This window comes from Phyllobates terribilis, unplaced genomic scaffold (genome assembly GCF_046119375.1).
Source record: "Phyllobates terribilis strain yellow unplaced genomic scaffold, ASM4611937v1 Scaffold_63__1_contigs__length_7903474, whole genome shotgun sequence".
NCBI lineage: Eukaryota > Metazoa > Chordata > Amphibia > Anura > Dendrobatidae > Phyllobates > Phyllobates terribilis.
In genome coordinates, this window is record NW_027362823.1 from 7,798,605 (window position 1) to 7,816,309 (window position 17,705).

The 17,705-nt window shown below is 44.0% G+C and overlaps 6 non-coding genes across 6 annotated transcripts; all 6 read right to left on the reverse strand.

Annotated features, from left to right (window-relative positions):
* Window positions 1-4,054: 4,054 nt before the first annotated feature.
* LOC141192991 (U2 spliceosomal RNA) lies at window positions 4,055-4,245 on the reverse strand. Its single transcript, XR_012266293.1, has one exon. It is a non-coding gene; the product is annotated as a U2 spliceosomal RNA (small nuclear RNA).
* A 1,115-nt stretch (window positions 4,246-5,360) lies between these two features.
* LOC141192992 (U2 spliceosomal RNA) lies at window positions 5,361-5,551 on the reverse strand. The gene has a single exon (XR_012266294.1). It is a non-coding gene; the product is annotated as a U2 spliceosomal RNA (small nuclear RNA).
* A 1,115-nt stretch (window positions 5,552-6,666) lies between these two features.
* On the reverse strand, window positions 6,667-6,857 carry LOC141193073 (U2 spliceosomal RNA). Its single transcript, XR_012266371.1, has one exon. It is a non-coding gene; the product is annotated as a U2 spliceosomal RNA (small nuclear RNA).
* A 7,122-nt stretch (window positions 6,858-13,979) lies between these two features.
* Window positions 13,980-14,170, reverse strand: LOC141192993 (U2 spliceosomal RNA). Its single transcript, XR_012266295.1, has one exon. It is a non-coding gene; the product is annotated as a U2 spliceosomal RNA (small nuclear RNA).
* Window positions 14,171-15,285: 1,115 nt separating this feature from the next.
* On the reverse strand, window positions 15,286-15,476 carry LOC141192994 (U2 spliceosomal RNA). Its single transcript, XR_012266296.1, has one exon. It is a non-coding gene; the product is annotated as a U2 spliceosomal RNA (small nuclear RNA).
* A 1,115-nt stretch (window positions 15,477-16,591) lies between these two features.
* On the reverse strand, window positions 16,592-16,782 carry LOC141192995 (U2 spliceosomal RNA). The gene has a single exon (XR_012266297.1). It is a non-coding gene; the product is annotated as a U2 spliceosomal RNA (small nuclear RNA).
* Window positions 16,783-17,705: the final 923 nt, after the last annotated feature.

Consider the following 17,705-nt stretch of genomic DNA (forward strand, 5'->3'; position numbering starts at 1 on the left):
TCTAATTTTTTTAAAAAAATATCTAGAACATTTTTCGTCTTCCTCCATGTGTTTTATTCTGGAGCGGAAAATGAGCTCTTTCCCTTTTTGTTCTAGTGATTTTGTTATTTCTTCTTTCAGTATTTTAATATCTTTTTCTACTTCTAGACCATTTTCTCTAAGTTTATATAAGGTCTGTAACCGGGTATTTAAATTATTATATAATTCTAGCTTTTCTTTTGCTTTATATATGCTTTTCTTAATAAAAAAATCTTTTATTTTTTTTTTCATTTTATCCCACCAGGCACTTATAGGGACATTTACATCTTTCTTCCTCCTGCAGTTTTTATAAAATTCAATAAAATCCGATAAAATCTTAGAATCATTTAAAAGGGATACATTCATTTTCCAAGTTTTTTTCCCACATTTTTTATTAGCATTAATTTTTACACTAAAAGATAAAAATTTATGATCTGAGAAGATATTATCGTGGGTTTCACATTTATCAGGTAAAATTTGTTCTGAACCGAATATAAAATCTATTCTTGAACTGCAATTTAAATTGCTCCAGGTAAAGCCGGCTTCTACTGAACTAGTCTTGTTGCATTCTTTATAAATATCAACAAGTCTAAAATCACTTAAAATATTACTTAACATACCGGTAGTTTTGTCATAGTTTCTACTTACGGCTGTAGAGCGCCGACTTTCACCCTTTAAAATACAATTAAAATCACCTGCCAAGATAAAAGGTTCAGAGGTATTAATAAATAATGGTAAAATCTCTAACATGTCAGCTCTTTCATTTTTATCTGGGGACCCATAAAAATTTAAAAATTGCCATTTTACACCATTAATAAAAGCTTTAACTAATAACATACGACCTGGTAAAATCTCTTGGATAAAATCAATTTGAACGTTTCCCTTAAAAAGTATAGCTATCCCTGCTGATCCGGTAACATTTGACCCGGACCACACTGATGGGCCACATTTCCAATCCTCTTTGTATTTTTTGTAGGATACTGTGTGCGGGATATTGCATTCCTGTAAAAAGAAGACGGAAGCCGTAAGACAAGTTAAAAAATTAAATAATGTTACTCTTCTGGTATTTGATTTTAGACCCCTCACATTGAGGGAAATGCCCTTAAGTTCTGCCATTGGAGGAAAGTAAAAAAATTATATAAAACAGAAATACGGAACTTACTTCCTATCCGCTGAACCGGCCAGACCACTTACGCTCGAGCTACTTCCCTCGTCCGAATTTATCGTAAGTAAGGACTCCATGGAGGAGGAACTTGACTCACCAAGACAATGACCCAACGCTACATGTGAGTAGCTTGGGAGACAACTAAGAGGAACAGCACCCTGGGTCTCCATGGGCTGGCCATTCAGATCCTTATCAGGTGGGTCCCCAGGTGGCTCCCCTGCACCCAGGGGAGGCCGACACACAGGGGAAGGTTGGGTACAAGGCAATGTACCCGAGCTCACGGAGCTGGCAAGGCCCGGCTCCCCACCGGGGTCAGCAGGGTCCGGGACTTTTGGGGGACCAACGTCCACCTCCCCACCAGGAGATGTGTCCATCTGATCCCCATCAGCCGCTCCATTCGAACCATCTTTCTTCCCTCTTTTCTTTTTATGGGGACCCACCGTAGTCCAGTTAGCCTCAGACTCAGGCCCAGGAAACCCAGTTTTTGCCTCGGGCTCGGTGTCAACCTTCTGCCGGTCTCTTTTGGTTTTACCGATCATGCCCTTTTGTTCCTTTTCTGCCTTTCTTTTAGCCTCCCTGTTGTCTTGGTGCCAACTTTTCCTCACTGCTTGGGAGTTACCCTTCATTACCTCTGAGCTTTCCTCATCACTCGAATTGCCCTCTTTGCTCGCTGAGGCTCCAGGTTGTTGTTCCTCCTCCTGAGGGGTGGTCTGACCTGTTGGTTCATTTTCGGATGTCCTGGCCTTTTCCTTCCGTCTCTGTTCGGCCTCCCAGAACCTATGTGGGCATGAAAAATAAAAATGACCAGGTTTTTGGCAGAAATTACATTTTTTATCATGAGGACATTCTTTGGTGTCATGTTCTGTACTAGCACAGTTTCTACAGGTTGCCTCACAGTCATCCTTAAAATGGCCATATTTTCCACAGTTTCTACAAAAGGGTGGCATACCAGAAAAAAAGAAGTCTCCATTTGAGGAACCTATTTTAAAACGTGCAGGAGGGAGTTTCACACCGCCTGGGAAATTAGGGTCTCTTTCACATGTTACTAGAAATTTCCATTTGGACGTCCATATGTGAAACTCATTAAGTACTTTCCCTATACATTTTACACTTTTAAAGTACATTGAAAGAAAACATGTTAGTTCCACTGAAGTAACGAAAGGAGAAAATACTTTAAGGATTACCATTTTTACCTCATCCAGGACGTGCTTGATAACTTGTATTCCTTTTAGAATAGGATTGTTTTTTGCCTTTCTGGCTCTTACCAGGACATCCTGAAAAATGCCTTCCCCGGTGAAGGTGATGTCATAATCGCCACGCCTCGGATAATCCTGGATAGAGAGAATCTCGTTCTTCTGCACATGAAAGAGCCCTTCAAGCACGTCCTGGACTACGTACCGCAATTTCCTTTCATCACTTCCGCCCTCTGTGAAATGAATACGGATAGTGTTTTTAAGCCTCGCATAGTGAGGCACGAGGTTGGGGTCAACCTCCATGGTAACGCAACAAGAAAAAGCAAATCGCAAACCGCTTGCAATCTGCGCCTTTCAGAGTTCTGTAAACAGAAACACCTGAGAGGCTGGGGGGGATCGCAACCCGTTACCCTGGGACTAAGCCCTCTCCCAATAGCAGCAGGCAGGGGAGCCCACCGAAGTGGGTCACCCTGCAAGGCCGAGGAGAGGGGTACCCGAGTACCTTCTGGACCACAGTCGCCTGTACAAGACACTTGACCGCAGCCAAAAGGCCGAGAAGCGATAACCAGAATTGGTTTCAAACTACGGAGCCACCCAAGGATCCTGAAAAGTCCATTTGTGGAGATGAGCTCCTGGACTCCCGTTAAGAAGACATGTTGTCAACCTCTAGATCCCTTACATGCCTGCACTTTTCGGCTTGCTGCTGCTGCAATCCACGCGTTTTAGATCTGCATAACTCCACCTCTTTAAACACAGCACCTTCACCCCCTGCTGTTCCCACCCGCCTCAACACCGTTGGAAGGGAGGAGAACCAATTAAGGCGGGGGGTGGGGTGGAACGAGCAGCTGTCTACCCTTAGCAGGAGGGCTCCTGATTACATACCTCTCCTGCTGCTGCTGCTGCTGGCTGTCCAGCAGCAGACTGAAGGTGGCTGCTGCTGTGCACAGGTATATAAAGGCTCAGAGCCTATTATGACACGCGCAGCCAGCGTTCCATTGCCACATTCCATCTACTGCAGGCAGGATACCTGGCTGGCTGAATGTCGCTGAGAAGCTCACAGAGACCGCCATAAGCAACAGTTTAACAGAATGCCACAGACTAATCAACCAAACTTTTTGGGTTGGGTTCTCTTTTATAGTCTGCAGGCACTAAATGAAAGAAGTCAGTGTTCCAGCAGAAGGAGACAACGTTTCAGAAAAGGCATTGTAGCAAACCAAAAAAGAAATTTTAAGCGCAGCAGAGTAACCAGCCCACATACCTGTTAGCTCAGGTGAGTTTAAAAGGCTGCTGTTGATAACAAGGGCATTTGCTAAATAGATGGTGTGTGTGCAACAATATACTGAAAGGTCAATTATATTGTGCAGCTTATCTCACCACCTGTAGTTATTTAGGTGAAAGCTCCAAAATGCTTGCCTAATATGTCTGTTTATCCAAAAGGAAGTAAAAAGGGAGAGCTAGAAAGATAGCATTGCATCACATTACATGGCAATGCAATGCACAGTTGCTGAAGTTGAACCAAAATGAGCTTGTAATCTGGCTTCTGCAACTTTGAACATGAAAAATCCAATGAGGAGAAGAAAAGCAAAGCCAAAGAGTCCATCCCAAAATCCGACAAACAAGCAAAATGAACAAAAAACATTGAATTCAATTCTTTCTGATTTTAGAAACTGCATTAAAGAAGGGGTGCACCGGTCCTGGAGATACTGCAATACCAGGTCAATGCGTGGAGTGGACAGAGCAAGCTCTTTTTCCATCTCCCTGTTCTAAAAATCCATTTAATATATGGTCCCCAGATAGGGGACGTATCAGATATTAAACTGATAAGAACAGATACTACACTTGATCTTAGCCAAAAGGCCGAGAAGCGATAACCAGAATTGGTTTCAAACTACGGAGCCACCCAAGGATCCTGAAAAGTCCATTTGTGGAGATGAGCTCCTGGACTCCCGTTAAGAAGACATGTTGTCAACCTCTAGATCCCTTACATGCCTGCACTTTTCGGCTTGCTGCTGCTGCAATCCACGCGTTTTAGATCTGCATAACTCCACCTCTTTAAACACAGCACCTTCACCCCCTGCTGTTCCCACCCGCCTCAACACCGTTGGAAGGGAGGAGAACCAATTAAGGCGGGGGGTGGGGTGGAACGAGCAGCTGTCTACCCTTAGCAGGAGGGCTCCTGATTACATACCTCTCCTGCTGCTGCTGCTGCTGGCTGTCCAGCAGCAGACTGAAGGTGGCTGCTGCTGTGCACAGGTATATAAAGGCTCAGAGCCTATTATGACACGCGCAGCCAGCGTTCCATTGCCACATTCCATCTACTGCAGGCAGGATACCTGGCTGGCTGAATGTCGCTGAGAAGCTCACAGAGACCGCCATAAGCAACAGTTTAACAGAATGCCACAGACTAATCAACCAAACTTTTTGGGTTGGGTTCTCTTTTATAGTCTGCAGGCATTAAATGAAAGAAGTCAGTGTTCCAGCAGAAGGAGACAACGTTTCAGAAAAGGCATTGTAGCAAACCAAAAAAGAAATTTTAAGCGCAGCAGAGTAACCAGCGCACATACCTGTTAGCTCAGGTGAGTTTAAAAGGCTGCTGTTGATAACAAGGGCATTTGCTAAATAGATGGTGTGTGTGCAACAATATACTGAAAGGTCAATTATATTGTGCAGCTTATCTCACCACCTGTAGTTATTTAGGTGAAAGCTCCAAAATGCTTGCCTAATATGTCTGTTTATCCAAAAGGAAGTAAAAAGGGAGAGCTAGAAAGATAGCATTGCATCACATTACATGGCAATGCAATGCACAGTTGCTGAAGTTGAACCAAAATGAGCTTGTAATCTGGCTTCTGCAACTTTGAACATGAAAAATCCAATGAGGAGAAGAAAAGCAAAGCCAAAGAGTTCATCCCAAAATCCGACAAACAAGCAAAATGAACAAAAAACATTGAATTCAATTCTTTCTGATTTTAGAAACTGCATTAAAGAAGGGGTGCACCGGTCCTGGAGATACTGCAATACCAGGTCAATGCGTGGAGTGGACAGAGCAAGCTCTTTTTCCATCTCCCTGTTCTAAAAATCCATTTAATATATGGTCCCCAGATAGGGGACGTATCAGATATTAAACTGATAAGAACAGATACTACACTTGATCTTAGCCAAAAGGCCGAGAAGCGATAACCAGAATTGGTTTCAAACTACGGAGCCACCCAAGGATCCTGAAAAGTCCATTTGTGGAGATGAGCTCCTGGACTCCCGTTAAGAAGACATGTTGTCAACCTCTAGATCCCTTACATGCCTGCACTTTTCGGCTTGCTGCTGCTGCAATCCACGCGTTTTAGATCTGCATAACTCCACCTCTTTAAACACAGCACCTTCACCCCCTGCTGTTCCCACCCGCCTCAACACCGTTGGAAGGGAGGAGAACCAATTAAGGCGGGGGGTGGGGTGGAACGAGCAGCTGTCTACCCTTAGCAGGAGGGCTCCTGATTACATACCTCTCCTGCTGCTGCTGCTGCTGGCTGTCCAGCAGCAGACTGAAGGTGGCTGCTGCTGTGCACAGGTATATAAAGGCTCAGAGCCTATTATGACACGCGCAGCCAGCGTTCCATTGCCACATTCCATCTACTGCAGGCAGGATACCTGGCTGGCTGAATGTCGCTGAGAAGCTCACAGAGACCGCCATAAGCAACAGTTTAACAGAATGCCACAGACTAATCAACCAAACTTTTTGGGTTGGGTTCTCTTTTATAGTCTGCAGGCATTAAATGAAAGAAGTCAGTGTTCCAGCAGAAGGAGACAACGTTTCAGAAAAGGCATTGTAGCAAACCAAAAAAGAAATTTTAAGCGCAGCAGAGTAACCAGCGCACATACCTGTTAGCTCAGGTGAGTTTAAAAGGCTGCTGTTGATAACAAGGGCATTTGCTAAATAGATGGTGTGTGTGCAACAATATACTGAAAGGTCAATTATATTGTGCAGCTTATCTCACCACCTGTAGTTATTTAGGTGAAAGCTCCAAAATGCTTGCCTAATATGTCTGTTTATCCAAAAGGAAGTAAAAAGGGAGAGCTAGAAAGATAGCATTGCATCACATTACATGGCAATGCAATGCACAGTTGCTGAAGTTGAACCAAAATGAGCTTGTAATCTGGCTTCTGCAACTTTGAACATGAAAAATCCAATGAGGAGAAGAAAAGCAAAGCCAAAGAGTCCATCCCAAAATCCGACAAACAAGCAAAATGAACAAAAAACATTGAATTCAATTCTTTCTGATTTTAGAAACTGCATTAAAGAAGGGGTGCACCGGTCCTGGAGATACTGCAATACCAGGTCAATGCGTGGAGTGGACAGAGCAAGCTCTTTTTCCATCTCCCTGTTCTAAAAATCCATTTAATATATGGTCCCCAGATAGGGGATGTATCAGATATTAAACTGATAAGAACAGATACTACACTTGATCTTAGCCAAAAGGCCGAGAAGCGATAACCAGAATTGGTTTCAAACTACGGAGCCACCCAAGGATCCTGAAAAGTCCATTTGTGGAGATGAGCTCCTGGACTCCCGTTAAGAAGACATGTTGTCAACCTCTAGATCCCTTACATGCCTGCACTTTTCGGCTTGCTGCTGCTGCAATCCACGCGTTTTAGATCTGCATAACTCCACCTCTTTAAACACAGCACCTTCACCCCCTGCTGTTCCCACCCGCCTCAACACCGTTGGAAGGGAGGAGAACCAATTAAGGCGGGGGGTGGGGTGGAACGAGCAGCTGTCTACCCTTAGCAGGAGGGCTCCTGATTACATACCTCTCCTGCTGCTGCTGCTGCTGGCTGTCCAGCAGCAGACTGAAGGTGGCTGCTGCTGTGCACAGGTATATAAAGGCTCAGAGCCTATTATGACACGCGCAGCCAGCGTTCCATTGCCACATTCCATCTACTGCAGGCAGGATACCTGGCTGGCTGAATGTCGCTGAGAAGCTCACAGAGACCGCCATAAGCAACAGTTTAACAGAATGCCACAGACTAATCAACCAAACTTTTTGGGTTGGGTTCTCTTTTATAGTCTGCAGGCATTAAATGAAAGAAGTCAGTGTTCCAGCAGAAGGAGACAACGTTTCAGAAAAGGCATTGTAGCAAACCAAGAAAGAAATTTTAAGCGCAGCAGAGTAACCAGCGCACATACCTGTTAGCTCAGGTGAGTTTAAAAGGCTGCTGTTGATAACAAGGGCATTTGCTAAATAGATGGTGTGTGTGCAACAATATACTGAAAGGTCAATTATATTGTGCAGCTTATCTCACCACCTGTAGTTATTTAGGTGAAAGCTCCAAAATGCTTGCCTAATATGTCTGTTTATCCAAAAGGAAGTAAAAAGGGAGAGCTAGAAAGATAGCATTGCATCACATTACATGGCAATGCAATGCACAGTTGCTGAAGTTGAACCAAAATGAGCTTGTAATCTGGCTTCTGCAACTTTGAACATGAAAAATCCAATGAGGAGAAGAAAAGCAAAGCCAAAGAGTCCATCCCAAAATCCGACAAACAAGCAAAATGAACAAAAAACATTGAATTCAATTCTTTCTGATTTTAGAAACTGCATTAACCCATTAAGCCCCGCGGGTGGTTTGCACGTTAATGACCGGGCCAATTTTTACAATTCTGACCACTGTCACTTTATGAGGTAATTACTCTCGAACGCTTCAACGGATCCCCCTGATTCTGAGATTGTTTTTTCGTGACATATTGTACTTCATGATTGTGGAAAAATTTCTTCGATATCACTTGCGTTTATTTGTGAAAAAAACGGAAATTTGGCGAAAATTTTGAAAATTTTGCAATTTTCAAAATTTGAATTTTTAAGCCCTGAAATCAGAGCGATATGTCACACAAAAGAGTTAATAAATAACATTTCCCACATGTCTACTTTACATCAGCACAATTTTGGAACCAAAATTTTTTTTTGTTAGGGAGCTATAAGGGTTAAAAGTTGACCAGCGATTTCTCATTTTTCCAACAAAATTTACAAAACCATTTTTTTAGGGACCACATCACATTTGAAGTCACTTTGAGAGGTCTTTATGACAGAAAATACCCAAAAGTGACACCATTCTAAAAACTGCACCCCTCAAGGTGCTCAAAACCACATTCAAGAACTTTATTAACCCTTCAGGTGCTTCACAGGAATTTTTTGAATGTGGAAGAAAAAAATGAACATTTAACTTTTTTCACAAAAATGTTAATTTAGACCCAATTTTTTTTATTTTCACAGGGGTAACAAGAAAAAATGGACCCCAAAATTTGTTGTGCAATTTCCCCTGGGCACGCAGATACCCAATATTTGGGGAAAAAATACTGTTTGGGCGCACGGCAGGGCTCGGGAGGGAAGGAGCGCTATTTGACTTTTTGATTGTAAAATTTGCTTGAATAATTAGCGGACGCCATGTTGTGTTTGGAGAGCCCATGTGTGCCCAAACTTTGGAGCTCCCCCACAAGTGACCCCATTTTGGAAACTAGACCCCCCAAGGCACCTTTCTAGATGCATAGTGAGCACTTGCAACCCCCAGGTGCTTCACAAATTGATTCGTAACAATGAAAAAGTGAAAAAAAAAAACACTTTTTCATTTTTATGAATCAATTTGTGAAGCACCTGAGTGTTCCAAGTGCTCACAATGCATCTAGATAGGTGCCTTGGGGGGTCTAGTTTCCAAAATGGGGTCACTTGTGGGGGAGCTCCAATGTTTGGGCACACAGCGGCTCTCCAAACGCAACATGGTGTCGCTAACAATTTGAGCCGATTTTCCGTTAAATTTGTTAGAGGACACCATGTTGCATTTAGAGAGTCCCTGTGTGCCCAAACATTGGAGCTCCCCCACAAGTGACCCCATTTTGGAAACTAGACCCCCCAAGGCACCTATCTAGATGCATAGTGAGCACTTGGAACCCCCAGGTGCTTCACAAATTGATTCGTAACAATGAAAAAGTGAAAAAAAAAACACTTTTTCATTTGTATGAATCAATTTGTGAAGCACCTGAGGGTTCCAAGTGCTCACTATGCATCTAGATAGGTGCCTTGGGTGGTCTAGTTTCCAAAATGGGGTCACTTGTGGGGGAGCTCCAATATATGGGCACACAGCGGCTCTCTAAATGCAACATGGTGTCCGCTAACAAATTGAATGGAAAATCGGCTCAAATTGTTAGCGGACACCACATTGCGTTTGGAGAGCTTCTCTGTGCCCAAACTTTGGAGCTCCCCCACAAGTGACCCCATTTTGGAAACTAGACCCCCCAAGGCACCTTTCTAGATGCATAGTGAGCACTTGGAACCCCCAGGTGCTTCACAAATTGATTCGTAATAATGAAAAAGTGAAAAAAAAAACACTTTTTCATTTTTACAAATCAATTTGTGAAGCACCTAGGGGTTCCAAGTGCTCACTATGCATCTAGATAGGTGCCTTGGGGGGTCTAGTTTCCAAAATGGGGTCACTTGTGGGGGAGCTCCAATGTTTGGGCACACAGGGACTCTCTAAATGCAACATGGTATCCGCTAACAAATTGAATGGAAAATCGGCTCAAATTGTTAGCGGACGCCACATTGCGTTTGGAGAGCCCCTCTGTGCCCAAACTTTGGAGCTCCCCCACAAGTGACCCCATTTTGGAAACTAAACCCCCCAAGGCACCTTTCTAGATGCATAGTGAGCACTTGGAACCCCCAGGTGCTTCACAAATTGATTCGTAATAATGAAAAAGTGAAAAAAAAAACACTTTTTCATTTTTACGAATTAATTTGTGAAGCACCTAGGGGTTCCAAGTGCTCACTATGCATCTAGATAGGTGCCTTGGGGGGTCTAGTTTCCAAAATGGGGTCACTTGTAGAGGAGCTCCAATGTTTGGGCACACAGGGACTCTCCAAATGCAACATGATATCCGCTAACAATTTGAGCCGACAATTTGTTAGCGGATATCATGTTGCATTTGGAGAGTCCCTGTGTGCCCAAACATTGGAGCTCCCCCACAAGTGACCCCATTTTGGAAACTAGACCCCCCAAGGCACCTATCTAGATTCATAGTGAGCACTTGGAACCCCAGGTTCTTCACAAATTGATTCATAAAGATGAAAAAGTGTTTTTTTTTTCACTTTTTCATTTTTACGAATTAATTTGTGAAGCACCTGGGGGTTCCAAGTGCTCACTATGCATCTAGAAAGGTGCCTTGGGGGGTCTAGTTTCCAAAATGGGGTCACTTGTGGGGGAGCTCCAAAGTTTGGGCACAGAGGGGCTTTCCAAACGCAATGTGGTGTCCGCTAACAATTTGAGCCGATTTTCCATTCAATTTGTTAGCGGATACCATGTTGCATTTAGAGAGTCCCTGTGTGCCCAAACATTGGAGCTCCCCCACAAGTGACCCCCTATTTTAAACTAGACCCCCCAAGGCACCTATCTAGATTCATAGTGAGCACTTGGAACCCCAGGTGCTTCACAAATTGATTCATAAAAATGAAAAAGTGTTTTTTTTTTCACTTTTTCATTTTTACGAATCAATTTGTGAAGCACCTGGGGGTTCCAAGTGCTCACTATGCATCTAGAAAGGTGCCTTGGGGGGTCTAGTTTCCAAAATGGGGTCACTTGTGGGGGAGCTCCAAAGTTTGGGCACAGAGGGGCTCTCCAAACGCAATGTGGTGTCCGCTAACAATTTGAGCCGATTTTCCATTCAATTTGTTAGCGGATACCATGTTGCATTTAGAGAGTCCCTGTGTGCCCAAACATTGGAGCTCCCCCACAAGTGACCCCATTTTGGAAACTAGACCCCCCAAGGCACCTTTCTAGATTCATAGTGAGCACTTGGAACCCCAGGTGCTTCACAAATTGATTCATAAAAATGAAAAAGTGTTTTTTTTTTCACTTTTTCATTTTTATGAATCAATTTGTGAAGCACCTGGGGGTTCCAAGTGCTCACTATGCATCTAGAAAGGTGCCTTGGGGGGTCTAGTTTCCAAAATGGGGTCACTTGTGGGGGAGCTCCAAAGTTTGGGCACAGAGGGGCTCTCCAAACGCAATGTGGTGTCCGCTAACAATTTGAGCCGATTTTCCATTCAATTTGTTAGCGGATACCATGTTGCATTTAGAGAGTCCCTGTGTGCCCAAACATTGGAGCTCCCCCACAAGTGACCCCATTTTGGAAACTAGACCCCCCAAGGCACCTATCTAGATTCATAGTGAGCACTTGGAACCCCAGGTGCTTCACAAATTGATTCATAAAAATGAAAAAGTGTTTTATTTTCACTTTTTCATTTTTACGAATCAATTTGTGAAGCACCTGGGGGTTCTAAGTGCTCACTATGCATCTAGATAGGTGCCTTGGGGGGTCTAGTTTCCAAAATGGGGTCACTTGTGGGGGAGCTCCAATGTTTGGACACACAGGGGCTCTCCAAACGCAACATGGCGTCCGCTAACAATTTGAGCCGATTTTCCATTCAATTTGTTAGCGGACACCATGTCGCGTTTGGAGAGCCCGTGATGTGCCTAAACAGTGGAGCTCCCCCACAAGTGTCCCCATTTTGGAAACTATACCCCTCAAAGATTTTATTAAGGTGTATAGTGAACATTTTGAACCCAGAGGTACGGCACATTATTTGTTTACATTAGGTCATCATATTGAATAAGTTTTCATTATTCTTGAGCGCAAGTGCTCGCTACTTGAGTTTGCATCGGGTACTCAGGTATGCACCATGTACAGCGTGTGCTCGAGTGACATGCTCGAGTCCCTGCTCCGCATGTTTCACGGTTATTAGACACCCAAAAAAAAACATGCGGGGATCGCTCGTGCATGGCAGGCAATCCCCGTAAAGTTTTTTGGCCGCGAAGCATATGGGGCAGAGACTCGAGCATGTCACTCAAATACCCACGATACTAAATGCATACCAGAGCACCCGATGCAAACTCAAGTAGCGAGCACTTGCTCTCAACACTAGTCGCCATATCGTCATCTTTTTTTCTTACTTTTGAAAAAAATCCCAACCCCAGCCCTAACCCTAGCACAACCCTAGCCCCAGCACAACCCTAGCCCCAGCACAACCCTAGCCCCAGCACAACCCTAGCCCCAAACCCAGCCCTAACCCTAGCCCAATCCTAACTCAAGAGTTTATTTTTGACGCCGTTCCTTGTGCGGTATAAGTGATTAGACGACTTTATTCTTCGGGTCGGTGTGATTACAGCAATGCCAGAATCATATGGGGTTTTTATGACTGACAGCTGTCACACACTAAAAGACGCATTTTTTGTAAAATCTAGTTTTTGCATCGCCATATTTTGAGAGCTATAATTTTTCCAGATTTTGGCAGACAGTCATGTGACGGCTCGTTTTTTGCGGGATGACTTGACGTTGTTATTGGTGCCATTTTCAGGCACGTGACATTTTTTGATCGCTTTCTATTCCGATTTTTGGGAGGCAGAATAAACAAAAACCAACAATTCAGGAATTGTTTTTTTTTTTTTTTTTATTCTGTTCCGCGTGTGGTAAAATTGATAAGGCAGCTTTACTCTTCGGGTCAGTACGTTTACAGCGGTACCACATTTGTATCATTTTTCTATGTTTTGGCGCTTATACACAATAAAAGCTATTTTATAGAAATAAATATTTTTTAGTATCGCTTTATTCTGAGAGCTATAACTTTTTTATTTTTCGGCTGATGGAGCTATATGGCGGCTTGTTTTTTGCGGGACGAGATGACGTTTTCAGCGGTATCATATCTATTTATATACGTCTTTTTGATCGCGTGTTATTCCACTTTTTGTTTGGCGGTATGGTGATAAAGCATTGTTTTTTGCTTGGTTTTTTTTTTTTTTTTTTTACCGTGTTCACTGAAGGGGTTAACTAGTGGGACAGTTTTATAGGTCAGGTTGTTCCGGACGCGGCGATACCAAATATGTGTACTTTTATTGTTTTTTTTTTATTTTTTTTATAATAATATTTATTGATGGGTACATTATATTTTTATTTTTGGTGTATTATTTTTTTTATTTTTTTATAATATTTTTGCACATTTTTTTTTTATTTTTTTTTTCCACTTTCACACAGTTTATACACTTTATTACTTTGTCCCACTCTGGGACTTTCACTTTTTTTTTTCTGATCGCCTGCATGGCACAGGAATGGAGCACCATCCCTATGCCATGAAGGCTGTCAGAAGTGCACAGTGTGAAGATTGCTTGGAGATGCACTGCGCATGTCCAAGCAATCTTCCTGCTCTCTGGTGACCCGGATGTTGTCATGACGACATCGGGTCATCATGGCAACACCCGGGAAGCCTTTGCAGACTGCGCTGGAAGCCGGAAGAGGAGGTGAGTATCGCCGATCACCTCCCCTTGCCCCCGCAATGCCGCGATCGACTTCGATCGCAGCATCGCGGGGGTTAATGTGCTGGGAGCGGTGCGTGACCGCTCCCTGCACATAGTACCGGGTGTCAGCTGTGACAATCAGCTGACACCCGGCGGCGATCGCGCCCGCACAGCCTGTGTGCGGGCGCGATCGCGATGACGTACTAATACGGGTCTGGCTCTTAAGTCCCAGGGCACAGACGCGTATTAGTACGTCAGATGTTATTAAGGGGTTAAAGAAGGGGTGCACCGGTCCTGGAGATACTGCAATACCAGGTCAATGCGTGGAGTGGACAGAGCAAGCTCTTTTTCCATCTCCCTGTTCTAAAAATCCATTTAATATATGGTCCCCAGATAGGGGACGTATCAGATATTAAACTGATAAGAACAGATACTACACTTGATCTTAGCCAAAAGGCCGAGAAGCGATAACCAGAATTGGTTTCAAACTACGGAGCCACCCAAGGATCCTGAAAAGTCCATTTGTGGAGATGAGCTCCTGGACTCCCGTTAAGAAGACATGTTGTCAACCTCTAGATCCCTTACATGCCTGCACTTTTCGGCTTGCTGCTGCTGCAATCCACGCGTTTTAGATCTGCATAACTCCACCTCTTTAAGCACAGCACCTTCACCCCCTGCTGTTCCCACCCGCCTCAACACCGTTGGAAGGGAGGAGAACCAATTAAGGCGGGGGGTGGGGTGGAACGAGCAGCTGTCTACCCTTAGCAGGAGGGCTCCTGATTACATACCTCTCCTGCTGCTGCTGCTGCTGGCTGTCCAGCAGCAGACTGAAGGTGGCTGCTGCTGTGCACAGGTATATAAAGGCTCAGAGCCTATTATGACACGCGCAGCCAGCGTTCCATTGCCACATTCCATCTACTGCAGGCAGGATACCTGGCTGGCTGAATGTCGCTGAGAAGCTCACAGAGACCGCCATAAGCAACAGTTTAACAGAATGCCACAGACTAATCAACCAAACTTTTTGGGTTGGGTTCTCTTTTATAGTCTGCGGGCATTAAATGAAAGAAGTCAGTGTTCCAGCAGAAGGAGACAACGTTTCAGAAAAGGCATTGTAGCAAACCAAAAAAGAAATTTTAAGCGCAGCCGAGTAACCAGCGCACATACCTGTTAGCTCAGGTGAGTTTAAAAGGCTGCTGTTGATAACAAGGGCATTTGCTAAATAGATGGTGTGTGTGCAACAATATACTGAAAGGTCAATTATATTGTGCAGCTTATCTCACCACCTGTAGTTATTTAGGTGAAAGCTCCAAAATGCTTGCCTAATATGTCTGTTTATCCAAAAGGAAGTAAAAAGAGAGAGCTAGAAAGATAGCATTGCATCACATTACATGGCAATGCAATGCACAGTTGCTGAAGTTGAACCAAAATGAGCTTGTAATCTGGCTTCTGCAACTTTGAACATGAAAAATCCAATGAGGAGAAGAAAAGCAAAGCCAAAGAGTCCATCCCAAAATCCGACAAACAAGCAAAATGAACAAAAAACATTGAATTCAATTCTTTCTGATTTTAGAAACTGCATTAAAGAAGGGGTGCACCGGTCCTGGAGATACTGCAATACCAGGTCAATGCGTGGAGTGGACAGAGCAAGCTCTTTTTCCATCTCCCTGTTCTAAAAATCCATTTAATATATGGTCCCCAGATAGGGGACGTATCAGATATTAAACTGATAAGAACAGATACTACACTTGATCTTAGCCAAAAGGCCGAGAAGCGATAACCAGAATTGGTTTCAAACTACGGAGCCACCCAAGGATCCTGAAAAGTCCATTTGTGGAGATGAGCTCCTGGACTCCCGTTAAGAAGACATGTTGTCAACCTCTAGATCCCTTACATGCCTGCACTTTTCGGCTTGCTGCTGCTGCAATCCACGCGTTTTAGATCTGCATAACTCCACCTCTTTAAACACAGCACCTTCACCCCCTGCTGTTCCCACCCGCCTCAACACCGTTGGAAGGGAGGAGAACCAATTAAGGCGGGGGGTGGGGTGGAACGAGCAGCTGTCTACCCTTAGCAGGAGGGCTCCTGATTACATACCTCTCCTGCTGCTGCTGCTGCTGGCTGTCCAGCAGCAGACTGAAGGTGGCTGCTGCTGTGCACAGGTATATAAAGGCTCAGAGCCTATTATGACACGCGCAGCCAGCGTTCCATTGCCACATTCCATCTACTGCAGGCAGGATACCTGGCTGGCTGAATGTCGCTGAGAAGCTCACAGAGACCGCCATAAGCAACAGTTTAACAGAATGCCACAGACTAATCAACCAAACTTTTTGGGTTGGGTTCTCTTTTATAGTCTGCAGGCATTAAATGAAAGAAGTCAGTGTTCCAGCAGAAGGAGACAACGTTTCAGAAAAGGCATTGTAGCAAACCAAAAAAGAAATTTTAAGCACAGCAGAGTAACCAGCGCACATACCTGTTAGCTCAGGTGAGTTTAAAAGGCTGCTGTTGATAACAAGGGCATTTGCTAAATAGATGGTGTGTGTGCAACAATATACTGAAAGGTCAATTATATTGTGCAGCTTATCTCACCACCTGTAGTTATTTAGGTGAAAGCTCCAAAATGCTTGCCTAATATGTCTGTTTATCCAAAAGGAAGTAAAAAGGGAGAGCTAGAAAGATAGCATTGCATCACATTACATGGCAATGCAATGCACAGTTGCTGAAGTTGAACCAAAATGAGCTTGTAATCTGGCTTCTGCAACTTTGAACATGAAAAATCCAATGAGGAGAAGAAAAGCAAAGCCAAAGAGTCCATCCCAAAATCCGACAAACAAGCAAAATGAACAAAAAACATTGAATTCAATTCTTTCTGATTTTAGAAACTGCATTAAAGAAGGGGTGCACCGGTCCTGGAGATACTGCAATACCAGGTCAATGCGTGGAGTGGACAGAGCAAGCTCTTTTTCCATCTCCCTGTTCTAAAAATCCATTTAATATATGGTCCCCAGATAGGGGACGTATCAGATATTAAACTGATAAGAACAGATACTACACTTGATCTTAGCCAAAAGGCCGAGAAGCGATAACCAGAATTGGTTTCAAACTACGGAGCCACCCAAGGATCCTGAAAAGTCCATTTGTGGAGATGAGCTCCTGGACTCCCGTTAAGAAGACATGTTGTCAACCTCTAGATCCCTTACATGCCTGCACTTTTCGGCTTGCTGCTGCTGCAATCCACGCGTTTTAGATCTGCATAACTCCACCTCTTTAAACACAGCACCTTCACCCCCTGCTGTTCCCACCCGCCTCAACACCGTTGGAAGGGAGGAGAACCAATTAAGGCGGGGGGTGGGGTGGAACGAGCAGCTGTCTACCCTTAGCAGGAGGGCTCCTGATTACATACCTCTCCTGCTGCTGCTGCTGCTGGCTGTCCAGCAGCAGACTGAAGGTGGCTGCTGCTGTGCACAGGTATATAAAGGCTCAGAGCCTATTATGACACGCGCAGCCAGCGTTCCATTGCCACATTCCATCTACTGCAGGCAGGATACCTGGCTGGCTGAATGTCGCTGAGAAGCTCACAGAGACCGCCATAAGCAACAGTTTAACAGAATGCCACAGACTAATCAACCAAACTTTTTGGGTTGGGTTCTCTTTTATAGTCTGCAGGCATTAAATGAAAGAAGTCAGTGTTCCAGCAGAAGGAGACAACGTTTCAGAAAAGGCATTGTAGCAAACCAAAAAAGAAATTTTAAGCGCAGCAGAGTAACCAGCGCACATACCTGTTAGCTCAGGTGAGTTTAAAAGGCTGCTGTTGATAACAAGGGCATTTGCTAAATAGATGGTGTGTGTGCAACAATATACTGAAAGGTCAATTATATTGTGCAGCTTATCTCACCACCTGTAGTTATTTAGGTGAAAGCTCCAAAATGCTTGCCTAATATGTCTGTTTATCCAAAAGGAAGTAAAAAGGGAGAGCTAGAAAGATAGCATTGCATCACATTACATGG